The sequence below is a fragment of the Pteropus medius genome, unplaced genomic scaffold, assembly GCF_902729225.1.
Source record: "Pteropus medius unplaced genomic scaffold, Ma_sr-lr_union100, whole genome shotgun sequence".
NCBI classification, from domain to species: Eukaryota; Metazoa; Chordata; class Mammalia; order Chiroptera; family Pteropodidae; genus Pteropus; species Pteropus medius.
In genome coordinates, this window is record NW_024342471.1 from 14203394 (window position 1) to 14230576 (window position 27183).

The 27183-nt window shown below is 43.8% G+C and overlaps 1 protein-coding gene and 1 pseudogene across 2 annotated transcripts in view; both read right to left on the reverse strand.

Annotated features, from left to right (window-relative positions):
* PTPRT (protein tyrosine phosphatase receptor type T) overlaps positions 1–27183 on the reverse strand; it is a 937324-nt gene that overhangs the window by 441977 nt on the left and 468164 nt on the right. The window lies entirely within an intron of this gene.
* On the reverse strand, positions 26335–26453 carry LOC120604176 (uncharacterized; annotated as a pseudogene).

Here is a 27183-nt window from a genome sequence, read left to right on the forward strand (position 1 = left end):
GAAGGAAGGAAGGAAGGAAGGAAGGAAGGAAGGAAGGAAGGGCAAGCAAGGAAAGCCAAGCCTTGTTCCATCTGGAATCTATCTTTAAAAGACTCTTAATATCTGTATACAATAAGTCCTCACTTAACGTCATCAATAGTTTCTTGGAAATTGTGATTTCAAGCAAGAAGATGGAATGTCGTATAAGGAAACCAATTTTACCCTAAGCTAAATGATAGAAACAAGAGTTAAGTTCCTAAAGCATGCATCACCAAACTTCTAAATAAAGACCCAAAATACTTCTAATGTTAAACATTGAAATCAATGTGAACTATGCATACATTTAAGAAAGGTGCATAAAAACAAGAAAGATAATGATTTTTCCAACCTACTTATTCCAGTTAAGGATTGCAGCGGCCGGAGTCTGTCCCAGAAACTCAAGGCGCAAGACAGGCCCCCTCCCCAGAGAGGACGCCCTTCCATCACAGGGTGACTCGCACAGGCCCATGCTCACTCAGACTGGGACGATAATGACAGGCCAGTAACCTCGCACGCACATCTTTGGGGTGTGGGAGGAAACCGGAGTCCGTGGAAAAAACCCACGCAGACATAGGAAGAACATACAAACCCCACACGGACAGTGGCCCTGGCCACAAACTGATTTTTGTTCTCATCAACCTTATAATGAAACGAAGTTGAATGAAGTGATGTTTTTCAAGGACCTGCTGTATAGTATACATACACCTAATGTACATATGGAAAATTCAGACTGTGCTTGAGAGATACCAATAGCATTTAATCTAATTTATTTCAGTTTTTAAAATTTTTTTAAGTATTAGTTTCAAGTATACAGTACATTGGTTATATATTTATATAGTTTATAAAATAATCTCCCTAATTGCTCCTTCCTCTGGCCCTCCACCTAGCCATTATATTAATGCTAACTGCATTCCCTATGCCGTGCTCCCCATCCCCATGACCCTCTATCAACTACTAATTTGTACTTCTTTAACCCTTCACCCCATTCTCCCAGCCCCCCAATCCCCTCCCTTCTGGCCATCACCAGATTATCCTCTATATTTGTGAATCTGTTTTGATTAGTTTATTCTTTTTGTTTCTTAGATTTTGCATATAAGTGAAATCATATGGTATTTATTTTTCTCTGACCTATTTCACTCAGCATAATAACCTCTAGGTCCATCCATGTCATTGCAAATGGTAGGATTTCGTTTTTTAATAATTCCGTTGTATATATGAATCATACCTTCTTTATCCATTCATCCGCTGATAGGCATTTAGGGGGCTTCCATATCTTGACTATTTCAAGTTGTGCTGCCATGAACATAAGGGTGCATAGATCTTTATGAATTATCGTTTTGGTTTTCTTTGGATAAATACCCAGAGTGCAGTAATTTATTTCAGCTTCATCTTTTTTTTTCTCTAAATTGCTTAAGAAGACCACTGTCCCACGAGTTGAAAATCCAAATAATCTGTTCTCTCATGTATAGTGTCCAGCTCATTCTAAGCTGTATCAAATATTTATCCACTCCGAGAATTTCAAAAATCCAGCCTCCTTCTTTCTCCCGCCTCCCATGGCTAACTGCATCTGGTAAGCGCCATACTTCAATCTGGGCAAAGTGAATGGATCACCAGAATCAAAGCTGATGCCAGTCCTTCTAGGGGTTGGTACAAGACATGGGAACCTTGCCAAGAGCTGGTGAATGTTTATAAATGTTAGACCTGGGGTCTGAGCAGAGAGATCTCGCTGTACTTCACAAATGGACTGACTTTTTAATCTCTCCTCTCCAGCTCTGGGTCAAGCAGTGTTGCTTGTGGCCAGAACTCTGGGGGTACGCTAGAGTGTTGAGTCCTCGCTCCCACCCTCAGCATCAAGGAGGCCAAGAAGCACCCAGCAGAGACTCCAAGGAGAGAGGAAAGGGTTTGGGCAGTCAGTTGTTCAGAGTCTGGTGAAGGGCCGGGGAGATGCTGCACACTTCTCTGACTCGGACATGTTGCTCTTGTTCCTACTCAAACAGGGTTGAGCAAACTCAGCCTATTGATATTTGAGAACAGATAATTCTTTGTTGTGGGAAACTGCCCTGTACATTGTCAGATGCTTAGAAGCATCCCTGGCCTCCACCCACTAGATGCCAGAAGCACCCTCCCAGCTGTAACAACCAAAAATGTCTCCAGATATTGTCTAATGTCCCCTGGATAGGGGAAAGATGGGCCCCTAACAAAACAAGGGACCAAGTGGGGTTTGGAATAACCTGTACCTAAGCTCGGTAGTGCCAGAAGGCTTTCACGACCTCGGCTCAGTTACTCTGGTATTTCTCCTTTCCTCCAACCAGTGGGAGACCCCAAGCATGTGTCAACCCTCTACATGACAGAGCTTCATTTCTGCCGTTATAGAATGTGGCCAGCGTTTCTTCATTTCCAATGGTTTGAGGAATGACTAGAGTCTAGGAGTAGAACAGACTACCCTCTCTACCCGTGCCAGCAACTTTCCTATGATGTCTAACGTCTCACTGGAGTTTGCTCCCTGCAAGGCTGAATACTTCTCCTCCTGCTCACCCCTACCCCTGCCCAGAGACAAAGCTGCCCCGGGTGTCGAAGCGGAAACTCTGCGTCAGGCATGTCCAGGTGGATCCCAGTGTGAGCAAACACCCCGCCCATCTGCTCAGCTTCAAAACCACAGGTATCTGGTGAGGAGGATTCAAAGAAAACCCAACAAAAAGGAGACCTTCTATCTCTTACGGAGGGAAGAAGAACCTCCAGGAATGATTATTGATCCACTCACTGGAAAGAAAGGTAGGACTGTGATCACAGGATGGATATGCTGACTGTTCTCAGGGGTTTGCAAGTCCCAGACCCTGTGGGGGTATAGTTCCACAAGGGAGAAACTTCTTCAGTGAACTTAGTACCTGCTGATGCTGGCACAACTATGTACCACGTACTTCACCTCAAAGTCTGCATTTCCCATCTCATAAAAACTCAGTTCAAGAATACCAAACTTTGCCATTTCTACTTCTAAAATGCCTCTGGGCTCAGACCCTTCTTTTCCGTCCCGTTAATACCTAATGCAAATCGGGCTTCATCTTCATTAGCTCACCTGGATTAATGCAATGGCCTCTTCACTGCTCTTGTATCATCAATCCGTCTCCCATACAGACTGCCTGAGTGCCCTTTCTAAATAACAGAATGCGAAAACGTACGTATCCAGCCTTGCCAAATACCATAAACGACACTTGGGGAAAAAAAAATTGTCAAGCTGGAGAAACAAAATGTACTTGCAGCATTTGTAACAGATAAAACATTTGCTGTATTTTTGTCTTTTTCCTACGCTCCACATATGCAAAGAGTTCTCACAAATCAATGAGAAAAATTCAAAAATAGGCAAAGGCTATGATTACTACTAAATCATATCACTAAAGATAGGATATGCCAAAAATGAGCTTTAAAATGGAAATAATATGGGAAATGCTCAATGTAATTGAAAAGAAAAATTAAGTTTTTGTTAACCTCTTAGACTGGCAAAATGTAAAAAGGCTGCCAAAACCCAGTAGGCGAAAACTCATAGAAATGGGAGCTCTCATACTGGTTGAGAGTGTTCATTTGCGTATAACTTATTGGAGGTAGTTTTCCTATATTGTATTAGCTTTTAATCGCTCTATAATAAATCACCAAAAATGTATCTGCTAAACAGCTCACATTTGTGACCTCACAGTTTTAGTGGGTCAGCAATCCAGACAGGGTTTAGCTGGGTTCTCTGCTCAGAGTCTCCCAAGGCTGCAATGAGGGTGTCTTCCAGGGCCAGGAGCTCATCTGAGGCCCGGGGTCCTCTTCCAAGCTCATGAGATTATTGGCAGAATTCATTTCATTGCAGCTGCAGTCTCATGCTGGCTCGCTTCTCCAAGGCCAGACAGTCCCTGATTTCTAGACCCTCTCTTAAAGAGATCATGTGATTGGGTCAGGCTCACTCATGGTAATCTGCCTTTTGATTAACTTAAAGTCAACTGATTGTAGATCTTAATTATATCTGCGAAACCCCCTCACTTTTGCCATATAATGTAGCATAATCACAGGAGTGAAATCCCATCACCTTCGCCACGATCTACTGCTTAGAAGCAATCACAGGTCTCACTCACTCAAGGGGAATTAATTATACGAAGATATAGGTCACCAACAAAGGCCATCTGATAATTCTGCCAACCACAGATACGGACCCAAACGTAAAATATTTATAATTTCTGTCATAGCAATTTCACTTCTAAAGCTTTATCCCAAGGAAATAAATGAGTAAGAGCATATATATGCTCATACTAGATTTTCCATCATTCTGCTATCTGAAATGAATATACAGAAGCAACTTAAATATCCATTAATATGATATTAGTTATATAACTTAGGACATAGCTATATGGACTATCACTCAACATAACCCTTTTGAGTAAGTCAAAGTCACATAGATATTATATTATATAGTCATATTCTACACATGTTAAAAAAAGAACACAAGTGGTCAAAATATATTTAAATAAAAAGAGAGCTATAATGTATTAAGTGAAAAATCGGGTTAAAGATCAAGCCCACCTACACCTATATCTATATTTACATTTATATCTAACTGTATCTGAACATAAAATTCTGAAAGAACATACACACAGGTATTATAGTAGGAAGTATCTCCAGGTATGAAACTAGTAGGTAATTTTTGTTTTACATGTAGTTTTCGTCTTATAAAATTGTTCAAAATAGCTGTGTATTCCTTTTATGACAAGAAAGAACAATAGAGCTTTTTTTGTTTTAATGCTATGGTATCTGTTAGTAAAAAGAGCTGTGTACAAAATATTATACCCAAGGGCATCTCCAATTTTATAAAATATAAATGCGAAGAAGAAAATTTGTTAGGGAAGATGCAAAATTTTAATAGCAGTTAGATAGAGGTTGAGATGATGAGGAATCTTAAGCTTCCACTTAGCTAGGCTTTCTGCATTTTCAATATAACACAAACATTATTTTTATAGTTTTTTTCAAATAAATCCCTGGTATTTTTTAAGTGTAAGAAAGGAACTGCAGGCAAGGAAAATAATAAGCCAAAAGACCCTCTTATTTCTCCCCTGACCCCTGGTCAGGGCTTGCCTTTCCTTTCTGAGCCCCACAGGATAGAATACAGAATTCCATTAGTGATTTAACACTACCCTTTATTATGGTGCCTCCCCCATCAGACTATGAGTACCCTGGTGGCAGTGTTCTGTCTCGTTCACCTCTGTCTCTCTAGTGCCCATCACAGGGGCTGCCACACAGAGGGTACTCCACGGCTGCTAAATAAACGAATGAAGAAAATACTGGCAGACCCAGGAAGCCATCCAAGCTTGTAAAGCAGAGTCAAGTATTACAGATATCATTGGATCAGCAGTGGTGGATGATGGAGTTGCAGGAGAAAGACCCAGGCAGGAGGCAGGGAAACCAGATTGTACACTATGTTAGGTATGGGCAATGGCAAGGTAAATACACGGGAAGTAAAATGGGCAGAATTTGAGGGCCTGGGGGCTGGGGCAGGGAAGTAGTAAGGGTACCTCCCGGGGTCTGACTTGGACAACTGAGTGGTGATATTTGCTTGAATAAGGGGACAAACATATTTGAGAGAGAAAAATGACAAGTTCAAGTTTGGACACCCAGTGTTTAAGGTCCATGAGTGACAGCCAGGTGGAGACATCCCAGAGGTGCCACAAGGGACCTCTTATGTCACTCTCCCAGCTGTCACATACATATGGCTGATTCTGCAAACCAAAGGAGCTCAATAGATGCATGTTTTATGAGTAAAATCTATTTACCCCTCCTTAGAGATGAAATGCTCCCTGCCTTAGAATTCCATCACTTCCTGGAGCCCGGAGAGAGGATGATGCAATAGGAGAGCTGGGTTCTAGTGTTGGGCACTACACAAGCTGAGTGACTTCCTGTGGAACCGTGGCCCTGCTATTCTGCTCCCTGCAAAGTTTGTCATGTGCACGGCTCCCTTCTGGTGTGTGTGTGCTCTCCATCTGCCTCCCCATGATGATCCGTGCTGTCTGCATCTCCACCTTGAAAACCTTTCATGCAGAATTGGCTACACATTTCACGAACCCATGGATGACTTTCAAGACCAGCTACGATGGGGAGATGACTGACTGACTATAAATTATATTTGTAATTGAAGGACCCTAACTAGATGCCACCAAGCTATCATCACAAGATGGTTGCCACAAACATCAGCCTCTCGCCCAGCTCAGGTTCTGCCTGGCATTCAAATTATTTGCAAAATGGTTCCTACCACCATGCTCATCTGTATTTTGGGTCTCTCTTCAGAGCCAGAGACTGTTTCCTGAACTTGCCACATCACTCTGACTTTGTGATGTTCTCTCAGCCTTGACTGCCCTTCCTGGCCTAACCCAACTGGTCAAACCCTCTGTAGCCTTCAAGACCCAGCTGAGTCATCGTCTCTCCCGGGAAGCCTTCAATCCATCCCCAACAAGGTAGGTTTTGTGCCCTTCTGTCCTGAGCCCTGTTAAGACACTACACTGTATCTTTATGTTTATGATTCTGTGTATCCTGCAAAATTCTGAGCTCTCAAATGGCCATGGCTGGGCTCAGTATCTTCTATCCTCACACTTATCACGCAGTTAGATACTAGCGAGTAGTAGTTTGCTGCCTGGCTGAGTGAGCTATTCCACGTCGTGAAATCCTTCTCCATTTATTCCAAACAGCACAAAGGATAACCTCTTAGAATAAAGGCATGGGGACACCTTTGGCTCTTCTCTGCTCCACCTCCAACATGCAATCTGCCCTCCACTCTCCACGAGAGCCCCTTTCATTTCCCCATTATCTTACTCCGGTGGCTGCAATTCCCTGCTTGCAAATTATCATCCCACCAGCAACAAAAGCATCATCTACAAATTGCTTTATAGGCCATCAAGCATCAGCACGTGTTATGATTATCTGTGTGCTCATAAAATCCTCGTACAATTCGTAGGCCAGATACCACCTCCTCCATATGACAGACGAGGAACTGAAGCTCAGGCAGTCACTCCAGTTCAGATTTCAAAGTGGGAGTTTTAAACTGGAACTCAAGACTTGCAATGCTCACGGCTGAGCATTTTGCATGTCTCTTCCATTAAACAGCTTTTTGTAAGAGTAAATTCTGTATGTTCTACTCTGAAAAAGAAAACCTTCTTGATTTTCTCCAGCACCCAACTGGGGGCCTTGCAGACTTGCTCAATAAATCATTGCGGAATTAATGAATAAATAAGTGTCCCTTTCCATCATGGCTTTAGTTTCCTCATTTGTAAATGAGCACGTTTAGAAAAATTGGTTCCTGAGAACCGCTCTGGAACCACCTTTCTGTAACTACTGTTTTCCAGCCACCGGACCAGCCGTGGAGCCAGGCTCTGTGCTGGGTAGCGTGCCGGTACCTAGAACGTGAGCTGCACCGGCTGTGAGTAAAAAACAACAAAAAAAATAAATTGAGACCATTTATGAAAAAATAATAAAACCACACTTTCCTTGATGCTGGAAATAATAGGGGGCTCCGTGCCTTGTAACTGGCTCTGCTTCTTGATGTCTTTGCCATCCCGGCACCATTCATTCCCAATTTACTTGCGGTTTTTTTCTTGTGCAGAAATGTAATTTAGTGGGTGGCTTTTCTCGCCACTCTGTGTCACTAACACATCCATTTCCTTCTCCGCTTTTAAAGTTTATGTTCCTTTGCTGCACAATAGGCTGCACGTTACACTTTCTTCCAAAGTCACATGCCACAGAGAAACTCCTTCTAAAAGCTCCTGCACATCTTAGGAGAGATCGACCGGGAGTTTACAAAGAGACCTACGTGCTCACAGATTATTCTTCAGGATCCCAAGAAAGGTTCAGCAAAATGCAGGGTCAGCATTAGGATGATGATAATAGTAATAAGAGTGGTAAACACTTATTATATAGTACTTGCCTGTGCCAGACACGGTGCTATTAAGATGTTCCTTTTACAGATGGAGCAAGCAAGGCACAGAGAGGTTATTAAGAAGTTTGGTAGGTTGCACAGTTAGAAAAGGGTAGAACCAAGGCTTGGGACTCAGGCAGCGTAGTCCCAGAGTACAGAGTTTTACCACTGTGCTATTCTTTTCTCCTAGAATGACTTATGTCCCTCTTCCAAGCAGCCTTCTTGGCCACTCTGTAAACAATGTCAAATATTCGATGGTGATAGAGCAAGGAACTTTCAGTCAGCTAGAACTTGTCTCCATTCTGGGTTCTCCCAAGATGACTTGTGTGATGTGGGCAGATCAAATAACTAATCTCCTTTAGCCTTAACTTCTTAATGTGTGAAATGGGAATGATCCATTCAGGCCTGGTACCTTGACAAGCTCTTAAGATATAAGAGACAATAAATGTCCTGCATGCTCTGAATTTGGAAGGTCTCAAGGCAGAGCGGGGGAACAGAGCACCCCTTCGATTTCTTTTTTCATTCAGTCATTCATTTATTCAGTTTTTGATTGAGCACCAACCAGATGCCACGCATATTGCACGGGGTGCTAGAGAAGTTTTTGCTCTCATGGAGTTTACTGTCTAGTAATGGATGGCAGAAGATTTAAAAGCAAATATACAAACAACACACACACAATTTCAGAGAGAGAAATCAGTGCAATGATTTTTTTTTTTTATAGTACCCAGAGCTGATGAGATGGGACATATAAGGGAGAAAGTAACAGGGAGGGAGCAGGGAGAGAATGTTTAGACTGGTCTGGGAGATGATATGTGAGCTAAGACCAAAAGGAGAAGCATCAGCCAGTCAAGTGAAGTTCTTGAGGGAGGAGAACATTCCAGAAAAACAACGAATGTATATAGGTTAAAAAAAACCTTGAAGAGTTCTAGAAAAAGAAATAAAGCCAGCGTGGCTGAAGCATAGTATATGGTGGGGACAGGAGGAGGAGATGAGTTCTGAGAGGTAGGTGGGGCCAGATCGTGCTGGGCCTTGCAGGCCACAATAAGCAAGGAGTTTAGAATTTATCCTAAGCGCAACAGGAAGCTCTTAGGGGATTTTCAGCAAGGGAGTGACATGATCAGATTTATGTTTTCAGAGCTTATTTTGGATGAGAAGTGGAGAATGGATAAGAGCTAGACGAGTGAAAGACATTCAGAAGTGGAACCTAGAGATTGAGATAAATGTTAGATTTCAAACTTCACTCAGTAGATGGAAAAGAATGACATTTCTGCTTCACCTGCCTGGATAAGTTTCCTAAAATACCTAGAAGAGAGGAAATGGGAGCCAACAGTGAGCAACTACTCTCCACCCACCGCTCAGACTCCCTCCTCCATGGATATCCAGTGCTTCTCAACCCAGGGTTCCTTAGAGAACTCCAGATTCAACGACTGCCACAGAGCCAACATCTCCTTCCTGTTTCCTTTGTCTTATTGTGAAAATATATCTGTGGAAACAAATCAAGCAATAAGGGATTGGCATATAAATAAACTGAAAAGCGAGAAAACTGAGAAGAAGATCCAAGTCTGTGTAAGCAGTCCTTCACTTTCCAACACAGGTGATGCCTGAGTCGCACGTGGCCTCAGGCCCACATGGGGCCAAATCGGGACTTCCTGCTAGAGCTGGACGTCCACGAGTCATCAGCAGTCTAGTTAATACCTCTCCTTCGTTTTCCTCCCACCTCTGCATTTCCTGGCCTTTTAAACAGTCATCTGTTGAGAACCCGCATGTGTTACAATATTCTGTCTTCCCCTTGATCTCTGTTCATATGCAGGGCCTGCCAAATTTTGAGATTCATCTGAATTATTGATGTTGGGTCTCATCATGGTTGAATGAGCTATTCATTCATGATGTTGGGCCAAGTGATCCCTTTGGAGATGAGGAATCTGATTTGTCTGGATCCTCAGGAACTCATGAAACTGTGATTTTTAGCTCATAAAGAAAATAGAGTTGATAATATTCCAGGACGGTGCCTTAGTATAGCAGATTTCTTCTCTTTTTTTTTCTCCCGATAATGTTCTTTCCATCCCAGCATCCATATGGGTGGCCATGGTGGTAGCAGGGGGCATTTAACAGGAAATGCTCGAAAGTGGTTCTCTTAATCTCACATTTGTCTTGTGCATACATCTACTAGGGAGCTAGGTGGAGATGCTTGAGCCCCAAGACCTCTCGGTCCAGGCACCCATTGAGACCAAAAAACAAAAAACAAACAAACAAACAAAAAACCCTACTAAGGTCCTGAAAGCCAGGCCATTCTCTGTTCTCTACATGACTCATGAACACCAAAGCTTCATGGCTGCCGAAAGGGCACAAGAGTACCCATACACCAAGGTTGCTGTAGAAAAATTAAGACACACTGAGGAAAAACCAGAACAAAACAAAACAAAAACAAAAACAAAGAACACTTAACTCTACCTCCCCTCTGCCTGTGCTCTTCCTTAGCTGGTATCATCCCTCAAGTCCATCTTCCTCCTTGACTTTCTCCTATTTTCCATCTACAGGATCTGTTCTACCCATGGCCCCGCTCCAGCCACTTGGCTGGTAAAATGTCTTGCCCCTGCACCACATATACAGTATAAGGGATCCCTTATGCTCAGAGTCACAAGGGCACTTAAAGGTCACAAAGTCCAGGCTCCCTGATAATGCTTGGGGTTATATGCCCTCCAGAATGTAATAGTTCCTGAAGATATGTTCCTTATAGGAAAAGGGGGTGAGGAGGAGAATGGAAGGGACAACAGTGCCCCAACCCTCCTTTTCTCCCAAGAATTCTCAACTGAGCTGGCTCTCTTTGACAAAATCTCTCTTCCATACCCTGAAGTCATGGCGTTCTATACTGCATCATGCCCTTCCTGCCACAGCCTGCATTGCCTTAGCTTGTGGAACAGCATGGAGGCCTGGCTAGTGAACCTAGGTCCCTTCTGAAGCTTGGTAGGTGCTGGAAAGATGCTCCCCGTGTAGGCATTGAGAAGAAACCTAGGCCAGGGGGTTTGTGTTGTCCATAGCGGGGAAGCTGTCAGCAGAGGTGTCTGATGTAGGCTGTGGGACTTTTAGTCACCTGGAATACAGTCAAGGCCAAGAAGAAAGCATTTAGAACCTCTGTTGGTCAGAGAAAGTAGGGATGTGAGTAAAACACACGAAGTGAGGGGGGGCCCGAGTGGTCCAGGAACTGAGGATCACGCAAGGCAGAGGCCTATAGGAAGTCTTAAGGGTTCAATTGAGAACCCATTTACAAACTCCTACAACTCAACAGCAAAAAGTCAAAGAACCCAGTTAAAAGATGAGCAAAGAACATGAAAAGACATTTTTCCAAAGAAGACATACAAATGCCAAACAGGTGAATGAAAAGGTGCTCAGCATCCCTAATCATCAGGAAAATGCAAATCAAAACCACAATGAGATAGATATCACCTCACACCTGTTAGATGGCTACTTTCAAAAAGAGAAGACATAACAAGTGGTGAGAGTGTGGAGGAATAGGAACCATAGTACGTTGTTGGTGAGAATGTGACTAGTACAGCCACTGAGGAAGACGGTATGGAGGGTCCTCGAAAAGTTAAAAATAGAACTACCACATGATCCAGCAATCTCACTTCTGGGTATATATCCAAAGAAGTGAGATCATTGTCTTGAAGAGATATCAGTGGAACAGCATGGAGGCCTGGCTAGTGCTGCAGTAAATGTAGGCCTCCCACATTTACTGCAGCATTATTCAGAACAGCCAAAGTATGGAAACAACCCAACTGTCTGTCAATAGATGAAGGAATGAAGAAAACGTGTTGGGGCGGGGGGTGGTGGCGTGTAATTGAATATTATTCTGCCTTAAAAAGGAAGCAAATCCTGCCAAATGCAACAAGGTGGTTGAACCTAGAAGGCATTATGCTAAGTGAAAGAAGCCAGACAAAGGAAGAAAAATACTGTATGATTTCACTTATATGTAGATTCTAAAAGAAAATTAAAAAGTCAGACTCATAGAAAGAGATAGAATGGTGGTTGCTAGGGGCTGGAGAATGGGGGAAATAGGGAAATGTTGGGAAAAGGGTATAAACTTTTAGTTATAAAATGAATAAAGTCTGAGGATCTTATGTACAATGTGGTGACTACAGTCGATAACACTGTATTGTATAATTAAAATTTGCTAAGAAAGTAGAACTTAAGCGTTCTCATACTCACACAAGAACAGGTAAATATGTGAGGTGGCGTATTAAGTCAATGGGGGGAATCCTTGCACAAGGTATATGTATATATCAAATCATCACTTTGCACACCTTATTTTATTCTTTTACATCGCATATTATATTATAAGCAATGTAAAAATATTATACTTAATATTTAATAAATTCAATACATATTACATTTAATAATATAAAATATTATATTTAATATTTTAAATATATTGCAATTTTATTTGTTGATTATGCCTCAATAAAGCTAAAAAAAAAAAAAGAACCATTCACACCTGCCCTGGAGCCTGGGGAGGTAGGCTACATGGTCAGAGCCAGACCCCACGGCTGCATCCGTCTCCCAGGTGGGGCTCTGGCCACTTTCTGTCCCAGACCAGGGTTGACCCTCAGGACACAGTGGGTAGCTCTTTGACCTTGCTTGAGGGCAGGCAAAGGGATTCAAAATCCAGGCGGGAGCTGGTGACACTGAACTGCCAGGCCCAGTTCTGCTCATCAGCTTCTGCATGAGAGAAGCTGTGGGTCTGCAGGCTCTTGTCACTCCCCGCTGGTGTTAATTTACTCATTTCTCAGACATCTCTGCCGAAAGGTCAAGGGCTAGATGAGTAATCATGGCTGAGCTAACGCCTCAGCCCCAGGCATCGATTCTCAACCTCAATTTTTGCAAATGTCTCACTATCTTATCCAAATATGCTCAGCAAAGGGGGTTCCTGGCAAAGTTTGTCAAAGATTGACTTAAAGGGTTGAGGCTTTCAGAAACTGGCGTAAAGAACAGTGTGAGCAAAGAACTACCACCCACTGAATGCTGCTCTGGAGAGGAGCGTGGATACCAGGAAAGGGGTCTCTCCCAGGCCAACAGGAGCTCAGAAACCCCCACCTCCGTCCTACATCAGTGGTCCTCAGGTTCCAGGATGCAGAGAATCACCTGGAAAGCATGTTCATCCTGCAGGTTCTGGGGCCCTGGCCTCAGAGAGTCTGATTCTATAGATGATGTGGTCCAAGACTCCAGAATCTCCCTATGACCAAGATCCCCAGTGAGACTGATGGAGATGGGTCCTTAGACTCTTGCTGTGCCAAGTGTGGTTGGTGGACTGCCACCACTGGCATCCCCAGAGAACCTATAAGAAATGTAGAATTTCAGGCTCTACCCCACATCTCTAGAATCAGAGTCTGCATTTAACACGCTCCTCAGTAATTCTTGTGCACAGAAAGTTCGAGAAGTACTGGCTTAGACCACACTGTGAGCCCCTGGGCCCTCCTCTGATGCCTGATTTTTCCTGACTTTGTATGTGATCCCACCTTCTACCTCTACTTCCCTAAAGGATCTCTTCCATCTAGGCATAAATACATTGGTTCTCTTGAACTCAATCTCACAGGGAGACACATGCACATTTATCTAACTACCAGGGCTGATGGGGTAGGTACGTGTCCCTGCAGAGCGGTGACCTCGGCACAGCAAATCTGAGGGCAAGAGAACCAGGACCGAAAAAACACAGAGGCTGCAGTCTTGCTGTTTGCTCACAGATTTCAGCAAAGAAAACATCACTAACTCAACCAACATTTGTTCAGCACCTGCTATGCGCCAGGCCCTGGAGGAATGACGGATGCCATTCGTATAACACCTTTTGGTTGATAAAATATGTTCACGTGCATTCTCTCATTGAACTCCACATGCGACAGAGATAGGACAAGCCTGTGATGTGGAAAGCATTATCCCCATTTTACAAGTGACGAAACTGAGATACAAGGAAGCTAAGTAACTTGCCCGAGCTAGGATCCCCACTACGTCTGTCTGATTTTAGATGCCAGGGCACTATAGCGAAGGGAAAGGGGAAGGCAGTCAAAGGGAAAATAGCAACATTCATAGATTTGTGGTGATTTTGTTATAAAGACAGCTAAAGCAACTCAGGGAAGATGACCACCCCCCCGCTCCGCCCCGACCCCCTGCCCAGTGGTGTCTGGGCTGGTCCAACAGATATGATGTCAATGACTCTGTGGTCATTCCGTTCTCTAAGTTCATGGGTCACCTGTTCAATGTTGTCCAACAAAACTACCTGTGACGATGGGCATCTTGTAGACCTTTGCTGTCCCACACACTCACCACTACCCACATGACACTGCTGAGCCCTTGCTATGTGCCTAGTGCAACTGAGACTGATTTTCTTTACTTTTATTTAATGTTAATTTAAATTTGAGTAGCCACAGGTAGCCAGTGGCTGCTATAGTGGACACTGCTGGAGAAATGGTCACTAGATACTGCTCTTTGTTCTACTGCATCTAAACAGAGCAAACTGGTACAAATAGTAGGTGAGAGTAATAGAACTTTTGAAGGAAACTGTAATTACTGTTTCTGTTCAAAACCTGGGTGTGAAGCTGTCCGTCGAAGCACGTGTTCTCAGTGGGAATGAAAGCACCCCCAACAGGGTTAAAGTTCATTCTCGGAGGTGAAAAGAATTCTACTCTTTCTCTGTATAAAGTACAGATGTGCATAACAGCATGGAAACATTCATGTAAGTCAGAAAAAATATGTCAATTTTTAAAAGATTAAGGAACCCAAAGTGAAAAGCCGAGTGACATCACAGAACAAAAGAGGCTTTCTGCTATTACATCCAATGTGATCAATATTTTTTCTGTACATGGTCATTTAAATATTACCCTGGAGGCATAATGAGGGTCCACTGTGGAAAGTGCCATGTTCAGTTGCTGCTGCATTTCTATTAGATGGTGCCACTCATTCTGAATTAAAAGCATTTCTGAGTACACCCATGCTTGTAGCAACATTATTCACAATAGCTAATGTGTGGAAACCATGTGTCCTTAGGTGGATGAATGGGTAAGCAAATGTGGTATATCCATACAGTGGAATATTATTCAGCCCTAAAAAAGAAAGCAATTCTGACACACGCTATGATACGGATGAACCTTGAGGACATTTTGTTAAGTGAAATAAGCCAGGCACAAAAGGACAAATACTGTATGACTCCACTTACATGAGGTACTAAGAGTAGTCCATAGAGACAAAAGAAAGAATGATTTTGCCAGTGATTAGGGGAGGGGAGAGAATAGAGAGTTGTTTTTTAATGGGTATAGAATTTTTGTTTTGCAAGATGAAAAGAGTTTTGGAGACTGGATGCACAACAATGTAAATGTACTTAACACTACTGAACTGTACATTTAAAAATGATGAATGAAGTAAATTTTATGTCATGTGTGTTTTACCACAATAAAAAAAAAAATGGAAGAAAAAAAAAGAGCAATTCTGAAAAACATTTATGTAAAGTCCAGACCTTGGACTCAGAGGTTATGACTGAGCCAGCAACCATGGGTGGGACGACCTTCTGCACTGAACAGAAATGCACGGCTCCGTTTTCTAAAACCAAGATTCGGGAGCTGAGCAGGGCTACGCAGGAGGTGGCCTTAAGTGTGGGTTTTTTATCACTCATCGGTGACAGTTGTTACACTCGAAGAGACAGTAAAATACTTCCTGAACACACAAAAATAAAAAAAATAAACCCAAATAAAACCTGAATGGCTGAGAGTGCCAGCATATGAGGGCAATGAGCATGAGGAGGGTGCTGGAGGTGGACAGGGTGGTGGGGGAGTTGGGGGCGTGTGCAGTAGATTACCTAGGCTGGGAATGCAGGGAGAGGGAACTTTGAGCGGGGGAGCGGGGGGTGGGGATCTGTGGGATCTTCATTATCATCATGATCCGGGTTTTTAAGGGGTCCTCATTCTGCCCTGCTGCCCCTCATCCTCGGTGCAGCTGCTAGGAGAGCCTGCCTGAAACTATAACTAAGTATACCATCTTCACTCAGACCCAGAATTGATGGCAATGAACATGAGGGTGACGTGTCACAGCTGACGGAGCAACTTCACATACCATCTACTCATCACGACACCTCTACGCCCTGCTGAGATGAATATCTCTACCCATTTGACAGATGAGGAAACTGAGACTCAGAGCAGGAAAGGTGCCAGTCCAAGGAATACCCAGAGGGTAGACTCACATCCAGACCTCCAACTCCAAGTCCCAAATTCTGCATTTGGCATCTCATGACCTCATCTGTCTCTGGAATGAGCGAGTCCTCAATAGCCCCAGCTGGGGAGTCCCATGTATCACCAGCAGCCTTGGCTGTTGCTTCAGCCCCTTTTTCTGATGAACAAACATTACGATGCCACCCTAATAAAGGGACTGCTGTTAGGAAGGATTAATTCATTAATGAATATGAGGCCTCTGGAAAGCCAGAGCTCATGAGATAAATACCCGTGTTGTCAGCTTTGCCTCTGTGTGGCAGAGTGAAAAGGACCATAGTCCCCCCATTGTCCTTGGATAATAGCTTCGATTTGTTGCAGGGCAGGAGGAAGGAGGCTGTCTGGGGATAAACAATGCTGGGTTGTTCATGCAGCACAGGCTGGGAAGGGAGAAAGGGCTGGGGTTTCAGTCTACCCAGAGAGTTCTGTGTCTTTGCTCCGAAGCTTCTCCCCACACCACCCCTGCTGGATAAACCCACACATGTGAGCATGTGTATGTGTGTGCATACATGCATGTGCGCACACACTCACACACACACACACTCTCCAACTCTTGCCCTAGAAAACATACCTCATAGTGGCCTCACACCTACAAGGACATGTGGGTGCAGATCTTGACGGTGTATTCGCAGTGACCAATTCACACTTTGTAGACCACACTCATGGTGACCAACGGACCAGGCAGCAAATGTCACGGCTCAGATTGGGTATATTCCAGTTTCTTTCTGCTGCACAGCTATCTTAGTCAGCTTGGGCCGCTATAACACAGTAGCATAGTCTAGGTGGCTTAAACAATAGACATTAATTTTCTCATAGTTCTGGAAGCTAGAAGCCTGAGATCAGGGTGCCAGCACTGTTGGGCTCTTGTGAGGGCTCTGTTTCTGGCTTTCAGACAGCCACCTGTTGCTGTGTGCTCGCACAGCCTTTGTTCCGTGCATGCCTGCAGAGAGAGAGGAAGAGCGAGAGAGAACTCTGGTGTCTGCTCTTCTTAAGAGAGCACTGATCTCATCGTGGGAGTCCCCCAGGCATGGCTTAATCACCTCCCAAAGGTCTCACTTCCAGATACCATCACTTGGGGGTTAGAGCTTTAACATATGAATTTTGGAGGGGGACGCAAACATTTAATCCTTAGCAATAGCGAACATTCCAAAACATGGTGGCATAAAACAACAAACGACTGATTGTGTTCATGGACTGTGTGTGTCAAAATTTGGGCAGGACCCAGCAGAGGCGGCTCGCTCTGTTTCACATCATCTGGGACATCGACTGAGAAGACTGGAGCAGCTGGGATGGTTTGGATGGCCAAGGGCTGGAGCAGGCTGAGCTGGAGGGATGTGTGTCTAACAAGACATCGAGCACATGTCTGGTGCCTGGGTTAGTCTGGCTGAAGTTCAGCTCAGCTGCACTGTCACCTGGAGCACAGACATGTGGCCTTTCCAGGTGATTTGGGGTTCTTACTGCACAGAGAGTGAGTTCTGAGAAACAGCATCTCCAGAAGGAACAGTGTCCCAAGAGACCACCCTCAGAAGTCACATCACTCCTGCTTTTCTCCAGGGCAAAGAAGAGTCACAGCCTGGCTCAGATTCACAGGAAGCAGCACAGATTCTAGCTGTCAGTTGGAGAAATGCCTAAGAATCGGGGGCCATGTTTCAAAACCACCTCAGGGAGAGATGTTGGTGTAGGGCTTCACAATTGGGTTTGAGTGCCAGGGTCTGAGACGCCAGCCCACAGTCCCAGAGGGGATGGTCATTCAGAACGTTCCAGCACTCTGGATTATGCCATTCTTACTCCCTGGAGGCAAAAGAGAAATGGGTACTCTAAACTTTAGGGTCCTTGAGGGACTTGGGTCCATGCCTGCATTTTATCGACGAGGAAGCTGAGACCCAGAGAGGTCACTTGCTATTCTTCGTGTCACATGGCTGCTAAGTGAAGCGGCCAGTGTTCAAAGAGGAGACTCCCAGTCCAGTGCTCAGTCGGCTCCTCGGCTGCTGGCTGCTACAGGGGCTGGAGCTGTCAGGTCCTTCTTACCACAGTAAGGAATCCGTTTTTAGAACTGGGTAACCCACTGCAAAGCAGAACCTTCCAGACGCCATCCCTCTAGGGAGACGGAAAGGTAGGGGTGGTCAGGGGATATTTACAGAAGGAGGGGGCTGTGGGCTGGCAGGCAAAGGTGAGTGTGTCGACTCACCCTCACCCCGCAGGGCGGGTCTGTGACGGGCAATTGGATAAACACATTCAGAGCAGGATGCGGGTGCAGCCGAGTGTGTGCACATTTTTAAATATACATTTCACATCCATATGCAGATCCCACTGACATGTGACAAATGTGTAGTGGCCTCCAGGAGCTGTTCTCCAAAGAGGCACTTATTCCATTTGACTCCAGGCATCCAAGCCTCAACAGATGGATTCAGACGGGCTGTAGGAAGCTGACTTCAATTACAGCAGGAAGACGCGAGTTAGACAGCGGGAAGAACCCCTTTCTTTCTCCAGGACAACAGCTTTCTTTCAACAGATTCTTCTGCAGTGTAGGATTACAGCCCCAACATGGACACAGATAAAGAAGAGTGCTTTCTGAAGGTGTGAGGGAGGACGCCAATGGACAGAAAAAGGGATTGTAGCTCACTCATATCCACAGATTTTCTGGAGCATGATTGTTCTACAAAGGGCATGGCCCTGGTGAGTACTTCGGACTTAAATGAAGGCCTGGTGTCTCTTTTTGGAGAGCAGACTGTTTGAGGAGTGGGCTATGAAGACTTGAACTTGAAAAGCTGAGGACTGAGACCCTGCCAATCTTTTCCAAACTAATGTGTGAGACAGGAAAGAGTTTACATTTTATTTAGATGAGTTACCTGCTGTGCATCAGGCATTTTTTTTTCCTTCTGTTTCTTTTTCTTTTTCTTTTTTTTCTTTTGGTGGATGGGAGAGGAATGACACCTTCACTGAGGTATGTGACATACTGTATAATCCCCTCACTTAAAGTGTGCGATTCAATGAATTTGAGAATGTTCAGAGTCGTGCAATCATCGCCACTATGTTTTAGAACATTTTCGTCACTCCAGAAAAACCCACTACACACTAGCGATCACCTTCCCAACTCCCCCCTAGTCCCCCAGCCCTAGGCAGCCACTAATCTACTTTCTGCCCCTATAGATTTGCCTATTTTGAACATTTCACATAAATGGAATCATACAATATAAGGTCTTTTGTGACTTGTTCTTTTCATTTAGTTTTCAAGGTTCATCCATGTTGTAGCACGTATCAGAAGGCCATTCTTTTTTATTGCTAATTAATAGTCCCTTGTATAGATATACCACATTTCGTTCATTCATTCATTCATCAGCTGATGGACATTTGGGCTGTTTTCACTTCTGGGCTGCTGTGAATAATGCTGCTATGAACATTTATGTACAAATTTTTCATAGATGTATGTTTGCATTTCTCTTGGGTATATACTTAGGAGTGGAATTGCGGGGCTGTATGGTAACTCTACATTTCACTTTTTGAGGAACTCCCGAACTGTTTTTCCAATGCAGCTGCACCATTTTAAATTCGCACCAGCCATTCTGATTTCCCCACATCCTCACCGACACTTGTTATTTATTATCTTTTTGATGAGAGCCATCGACTAGGTGTGCAGGCACTTTCCTTATAGCATCTCATTTAATCTTCGCGTTCCTACAAGAGCGGGTACCACCGCCCCACTTCACAGATCACAAACCCGAGGCTCAAAGAAGTCGATTCACTAACCTGCCAAAGGTCGCACCTCTGGTGAAAGGGAGGTGGAGACTGACTGCTGCCAGCTCTGCCCTGGAGCCGAGCCCACTTTCCCAGGCCAGGTAAGCTACCCCACCCCCTTCTCTGCAGGTTTCTCTTTGTGCTGCAAATGTAACTCCCTGCTGAGGTATTCAGGAAGGGAAGCAACTGAACATTCTTTCCAAACTGTCCTTCCTCACTTGAGCCCAGAGACTGATCATCCCCTCTGGCTGTCGCATTCCTTCTGTTGAGGGCGGGAAAGAACCCAGGTGGCCAGGATGGAATCCAACATGCCCTTTGGTCCCCACCCCTCCATATGCTTGGTGGATTTCCAGCTCCAGCTCCAGCTCCAATGGGCTGCAGGTAGCTCAGTGGCCTTTTCAACCACCTATGGGGGCACATGAGTCTCTTGTCCAGCCCACGAGTGGCGTCAGGGACCACCGCATCAGATTAATGGAAAATCCTTCTTTAGTTCAAGAGATTATAATAAGCACGACTCTGAGCAACCTGGCACCTCCTAAAACACCCACTAAGGTAGGCCGTTGGTGGCGGGAGGCACCACACAGCTTCGTGGAGGCCAGTGGCCTGCCCACCGCCCACCCATCTCCCCTCACTCCTCCCGCTCTCCACCAAACGGGAAGATAAATGACGCTGTGGAGCCGTCAGGTGTGTTGTATTTATGTGATGCCCATCGTTCCTTATTCTCCCTCCATTGTTCTCTGATGTATGACAAAACTCCCAATTTGTCAAACGCTTAACAGCAGTCAGGATAATCTATTCTCAACACATTCACAGAGCTTTTCATTTTCTCCAACTGTCACCAAGAACAGTTTATGAATTTTCCATCACAAGGAATCCGAGAGGGTAGAGGAAAAATTAAAAGAAAAACCACCTCCCCACAACCCGCTTCTCTCCGAGCCTTACCTTGTTAGACAGGAAGTAATGCTGCTTCTGGGGAACCCCGTTTTATCATGCACGTAATTGCATTTTGCACTTCAGCCCATTTCCCATGCTCTCCGAATCTCTCCCCTTGTTGTGCAAGTGAAAATCAGGCAGTGCCCCCTCCCTCCTAAACCCCAAATTGAGAGTTCAAAGGAGTCAGCCAGAGAGGCTCAATAGTCAAAGTCCTCTATACTCCTGCCTGGCTGACCTTCAAGAAATTCTAATGTAACCCCCAGAAGCTCAGAGCTTTAAAAAAAAAAAGTACATTGAATCGCCTGTAACGGCAAAAATCTAGAATCAACCTAAATTTCCAGAAAGAAGGGATGAGTTAAGTCAATTATGATAACGGAACATGGAGTGCCACTGAAATCATGTTTCTGTGGCACGGGAACGTTAATGAATATTATTAACATAACGTCAACTAAAGCGAGTTTCAAAACTGGATTACAGTACGATTCCACGTTAGTAAATATATGCTTGTATGTGTACGTGTAGGGAAACAAAAGACCAGATGGGCAGACACCCTAGATGTTAAAACTCAAGAAATTATCTGCTTTTTTACAAAGGCGTCTATTTTCGTGTACTTCGCAAATTTTCTTCGATGAAGTAAAAAGTAATTTTTCAAAACAAGATTTGGTTTTGCACAATGCGGTCTATTCACGGCTCTTCCTAAAACTTTAAACACTGCCAGAAAAACAGCCAGTTGTACAGTAAACAGAATTTAGACAGCGAGCACTTCCATTCACACTGGTGACACCACGCTGAACAGCAGTTGTCCCTATGATTTTAATCACCGTAGCTTTTGAAACCACAACCCTCTTTCCCCTTTATTTTATTCTTTTAAAACGCTGTCTCTCGAAGCTAATGAGCAAATTCTCTGAGAGCTGGAACCTAGAAAATGCTGAATCACGGGGCAAATAGCCCATTAAATCCACAGCCCTTTGAAGACTCACACAGCTCAGATAACATGAAAGTCCCTCTGAGAACACATTCCAGCTGTGGTTATCATATGTAAATGTAGGCCAGCCCCTAACAAGAAACGATTATTTGCAAATACCTTGGCTATGATCTAAGTCGCAGTTCTAATTTGAGGAGTAACACAGCGATCACTTTTAAAGCAAGAACCCAGAGGCTACGATTAACCTTTACAGGAACATTCTGAACAGGGTTGAGATTTTTCAAGAAACTGAGATCCAATGAGCTACTCAAAATTGCAACTAGAGGAGCTGAAAACAACGTTTAAACACCAAATCCCTCTTTCTATTTGTGCGCGTCCGTTTTATCTTCTTTCCCTACCCACGTTGAATTCCTTGAGCTATCTCATTAATAATGCTTTTGGAATGTGGTCTCAAAATATTGGCCTCTTTCACGATCACCTGAAGGTAAAGCAAAGGAAAATTAATGAATCAATGAATGAATGAATGAATGAATAACCCTATCCCATGTATATTCATTGATTAAGCTGCCATAAAAAAGAACTATGGACTGAGTGTCTTAAACAACAGAAATGTATTGTCTCACTGTTCCGGAGGTCAGAAGACCAAGGTCAAGGTATGTGCACAGGTGGTTCCTTCTGAGGGGTGTGAGAGAGGATTCATTCCACGCCTCCCCGCTAGCTTCTGGTTCTTCACTGGTAATCTTTGGCATTCTTTGGCTTGTGGAATCATTGTCCAAGCTCTGCCTTCATCTTCACATGGTGTTTTCCTTGTGTGTATGTGTCTAAGTTTCCCCTTTTTATAAGGACATTAGTCACATCTTAATTCCCAATGACCTCATCTTAATTATATCTGCAAAGACCCTATTTCCAAATAAGGTCACAATTTGAGGTTCTGGGGGTTAGAGTTTCAACATGTGAATTTATAGGGATACAATTCAACCCACGGCACCTTCTATCAACCCAACCAACCATGCCCCAACTAGGCTGCTGAGATCTGCTCCAGAAAACTATGCAAACCTCTCAGAGTAAAGGATGATTTCCGATGTCAGCTGAGCAAATCCTTCCCCACCTCCCTGGTCTCCTCCCCGTGGTTCTCTACTGTTGCTTTTACAAACTTTTACTATGCTCCTGAATCCTTCTCTATTCGCTCACTGTAGGGGATGATCTTCCCACCCACTTCACAGAAGCAAAAAGAGGCCATTGCAAAGGAATGTTCTGACGCCCTGCTATGAGGCCTTTCCTTGCATTCTTCTCTCCCCTTTCTGCTCTGTCACAATACAAGGGACATTCCTCCTCCTGGTTTTGGATCTCCTGCCCTCAACCTTCCTCAGGGACCTCGCCCACACCAATCACCCCTCTCACTTCTATCTGCAACCTTCTTCTCTCCACTGGCTTCTTCCTATCAGCATTGAAACTGGCCCAAATCTTTCCTGCCATAAAGAGCAAAATCTCTTACCTCTCTCTCTCAGGTCATTGTCCAGCCCCTCTCCTCTCCTCCCCTCCACCTCATAGGCACATAAATTGAAAGAGTGAAATAAAATGATCTCTACTTTTCTTGTCCTCAACTCATGCCATCTAGCTTCTGCTCTCTCTTCTATATTGGAAGTTCTCCTTCCATGGACCCCTTGTTGGTAAACTAAGGGTTTCTTTTAATCCTTTTCTTAAGGGACTGGTTCAGTAAGTGTGGGATGCCACTATCTACTCTCTTCTTTAAATATGCAATCTCTGGCTTCTGAGTGATCCCACAGCTTCCCAGTTCTCCTTCTTGGTTTACTATGCTGGCCCCTCATCCCCTATCCATGTGCTCAATTTTTATATTGGTATTATATACTAGATCTTTCTCTAACCCCTTATCATCTCAGCTATGGCTACGAATTAAATTACTAACTATATGCTGGTGACTCTCAAGTCTACACCTCCAGTCTACTTTTTTTCTTGAACTCCAGATGTTGTATTCCTCCCTACCATCATACCCCGCCCCGATGATCCACATCCACTGACAGTTATGAAAGAAGACGGCCAGCAGGTGGTAGACAGAGTAATGGGTTGATATGGACTCAGGAGGGCAAAGATCCACTAAGAACTGCAGAGGTGAAATGAGGGCTAAGGAACAGTTAGCTAACTAACTTGATACTTCTTTTAAAAGTACGTTCAAATCCAAATTTCCTTGATTCCTTGCTACTCTACTTGCCTATATCTTAAAGAATGGGGCTCTGCTTGACATGAATTAAATTAGAATATTCTTCTACTCTAGAAAATATATTCTTCCTCCACCAACACTCTGGCATATGAAGTCCGTCCACTGAAAATCACGGAGATGCCTTCAGATTACATAATGCTAGCTTTGGAGTGGTTATTACTTTTTCTACACAGGTATACGATTTTAAGTGAGGCATCTATATTAAATGGTGCCTCCCACTGCCCACTCAGCTTGATTTCACTGCTGCATGGAATTACAATCTCTAGTAGCTGGGAACTAAAAAGAAGTAAATGTAGAATAGATGTCAAACTAAAAAACAAGATTAGTGACATGAAAGCCCATGGCATCGAGGTATATGTTAGTCTGGAAAAAAAAAAAAAGAAACTGCTTTTACATGAGACTGCCTCATATCATTATTAATAAAACACAACGAAGGCATAGATCTTAGAGAACATGTGGTCTGATACCCTCGATGTGCAAACAGAGAAGCTGAGGCTTAGAAAGGAGAATGCTTAAACTTCCTCAAGGTTAAACTCTATGGAACGGGGAGAGAGAGTGAAGAGTGTGGTGCGTATTTCATCAGCACGTGAGAGGCCTGGAAAACATGGCTTCATTCTGCTAGAGCCTTTGAGCTATCAGAATTTTTGCAGAGTGCATCGACATCCTACCCAGCAAGACCTCTGGCACAACCGCCTCATGCAAGTTCTTCTCCTGGAACCTCTCATCCTAGCCAACTCCACAGCCACTTCGCGGCAGGCCCCTGAACCTCCCGGATTCTGAACGCTAGGTTCACGTGCCCACACGCAGCCTTGCCTCTTCTGTCAGACTAATTTCAGCCCTATTTGTTCTGCTAGAATCTTCCTTTCTGTTTTCTTCCTCCTTTGGTTCCACCAACAACATCCCGCTCGCCCATCTGGGCTCCCACGAGCTCTGCAAGGCGCCCTGAGCTCATGTCCTTGCCCAGCTTGACCCAGCTCTATGAATGGACCTGAATGAGAAATGATGGTGGTTTGCAACACTTATCCCAGCAAACGAAGAGTGAAGGAAAAAAAAACAGAGCAAAACCAAAAAATCCCTGCTGAGCTCAGATTTTGATTCAGCCAGCATGAAGCCATGATTTGTGCCAGGCACTGTGCTAGGTGCTGGTGTTAACACTGTCTCCTTTAATTTAATCTCCCAGCCTTTAATAGAATCCTGCTCTGTGAAATTTGCACAGAGGCCAAAAGGAAACAAGGCATTATTTATAATAATTGGCTCACCATTATCCATTCACTTGGCACTGCCTGAAATAACATGATGGGCCTTTATGCTATTCACAGCCTATAAAAAAGTAGTTCTGTTGTGATTCAACATATAGTAATCTCCATTTTAAGAAGACAATAGAAATGCTCAGCCATTATTCATCCAGGAGCCTTAAACAGCAGAGAATTCCTTTATCAGGAACATAAGTTTAGGACATGTGAGTTATTAATATTGCAAGTAGCCCAATGCATTCATCGAGGTGCTTAGACTATTGAAAAGACTAAGGATTTTAAAAAGTCATTTCTTGCAAAAGGCTAGGACCAAATGGTACTTTGAGAGTACTGTGTAAAAAGCACAAACTATTCAGAATCTTCATCCCCAAATCGCTTATTTCTGAATGTCGAGAAACTCAGGTTTCAGAAGGAAGAAAAATGTGACAGAAGCTGAAAATCAGAGTTAATTGACAATCACTAGTGGTCCATGAATAACACGTTTGATATTTAGTCAGGTGTTCATTCATTTATTCACCGCCATACTCCTCAAAGGATTTGAGACAGCCTACAGAAAGAACATGATAGAAGAACGGCAAAATGTAATTGAGAGTAAAGGAGCAGGACTAGCGTTAAGACGGCTATGACAACTGTGGCAGAAAGGACACACCTGTGATGACCATAAGGTTCTTCATAGGTACCATAGTCATGTTTTAGATTTGACTGGAAGCTGCCTGGCAGCCAAAGTGAAAGGAAGACAGTCAGTTATAGAATTCTTTTTAATAACAACTGTTGAGCATCTTTCTTTCAAAGGAAGGTAAAAAGATGAACATGGACACAGTGGCCTCACAGATAACTACAAAAATGGAAGGCCCATTAAACTGTAATAAGAAAGAAGGGGCCAGTGCATATAGGAAAGAATTTGAGTTCTGGAGCCGAAAGTCCTTACTATGAGGTCTAGCTTACCTCTTAATAAGCTCTGTGGCTCTGGAGAAGATCTTTAATTTCTCTGAGGCACATTCTTACTATTCATAAACTAGAGATTTATTTATTTATTTATTTATCTATTTATTTTTACGCTGCAGCACCTCGTCTTCCTAGGTGGTCTCCCATCCAAGTACTCACCAAGCCTGACCCTGCTTAGCTTCCAAGATCAGATGGGATCGGGTGTGTTCAGGGTGGCAGGGTCATAGACACAAACTAGAGATTTTAATATATCTTATTTAAATTTGCTAAGTCATGTCAGAAAGAGCAAGAGAGAGAGACAGAGAGAGAGAATAAAGAAACAATAAGGTAGGTGAATATGAAATGAAATAAAACACAGAAAAAGCATCCAGCATAGTTCCTGGCACTTGAAACATGAGAGACCATTTCCCAGGATAATGTGGCTTCATTATTTCTGTGAAATTAAACCTGGGTGTAAGAGTATGGCAGCTTGTTTGCTCATCTGGGCGGCTCTCTCAGTCTCTCTCTCCTCTGCTACTCTCTGCCCTTCCCACCCCTCTTCACCCTCAACCCCACAGGCAGCTGCAGCTATATCTCAATTTCTGAATGCCAGACTGAAAAGAAGTACAAAAACCACAGTGGATGGGCCAGTCCGTCAGAGCGTTATTCGAAGCAGCGAGTGGTGATGGGCACAAAACCAACTACCACAACGGGGGGAAAGAGAGTCAATTCAGAAATGAGTTAAGTATTGACTGATAATCACTGAATGCTTATGAGCAAGAACCATCTATACCGACACGTGTCGATTTATGTTAGACATTTCTACCTGGAGCACTCATTCGCCAATATTCGCTACCTAATCCATCCTGATCTTGATGAAAACTACTCTGTAGGAAATGCAGTGATGGCTTTCTTGACGCTAAACACTTTCAGACTTCAGCTAACAACACGATCTTGGATCTTCATGTTCCTGGTGACCA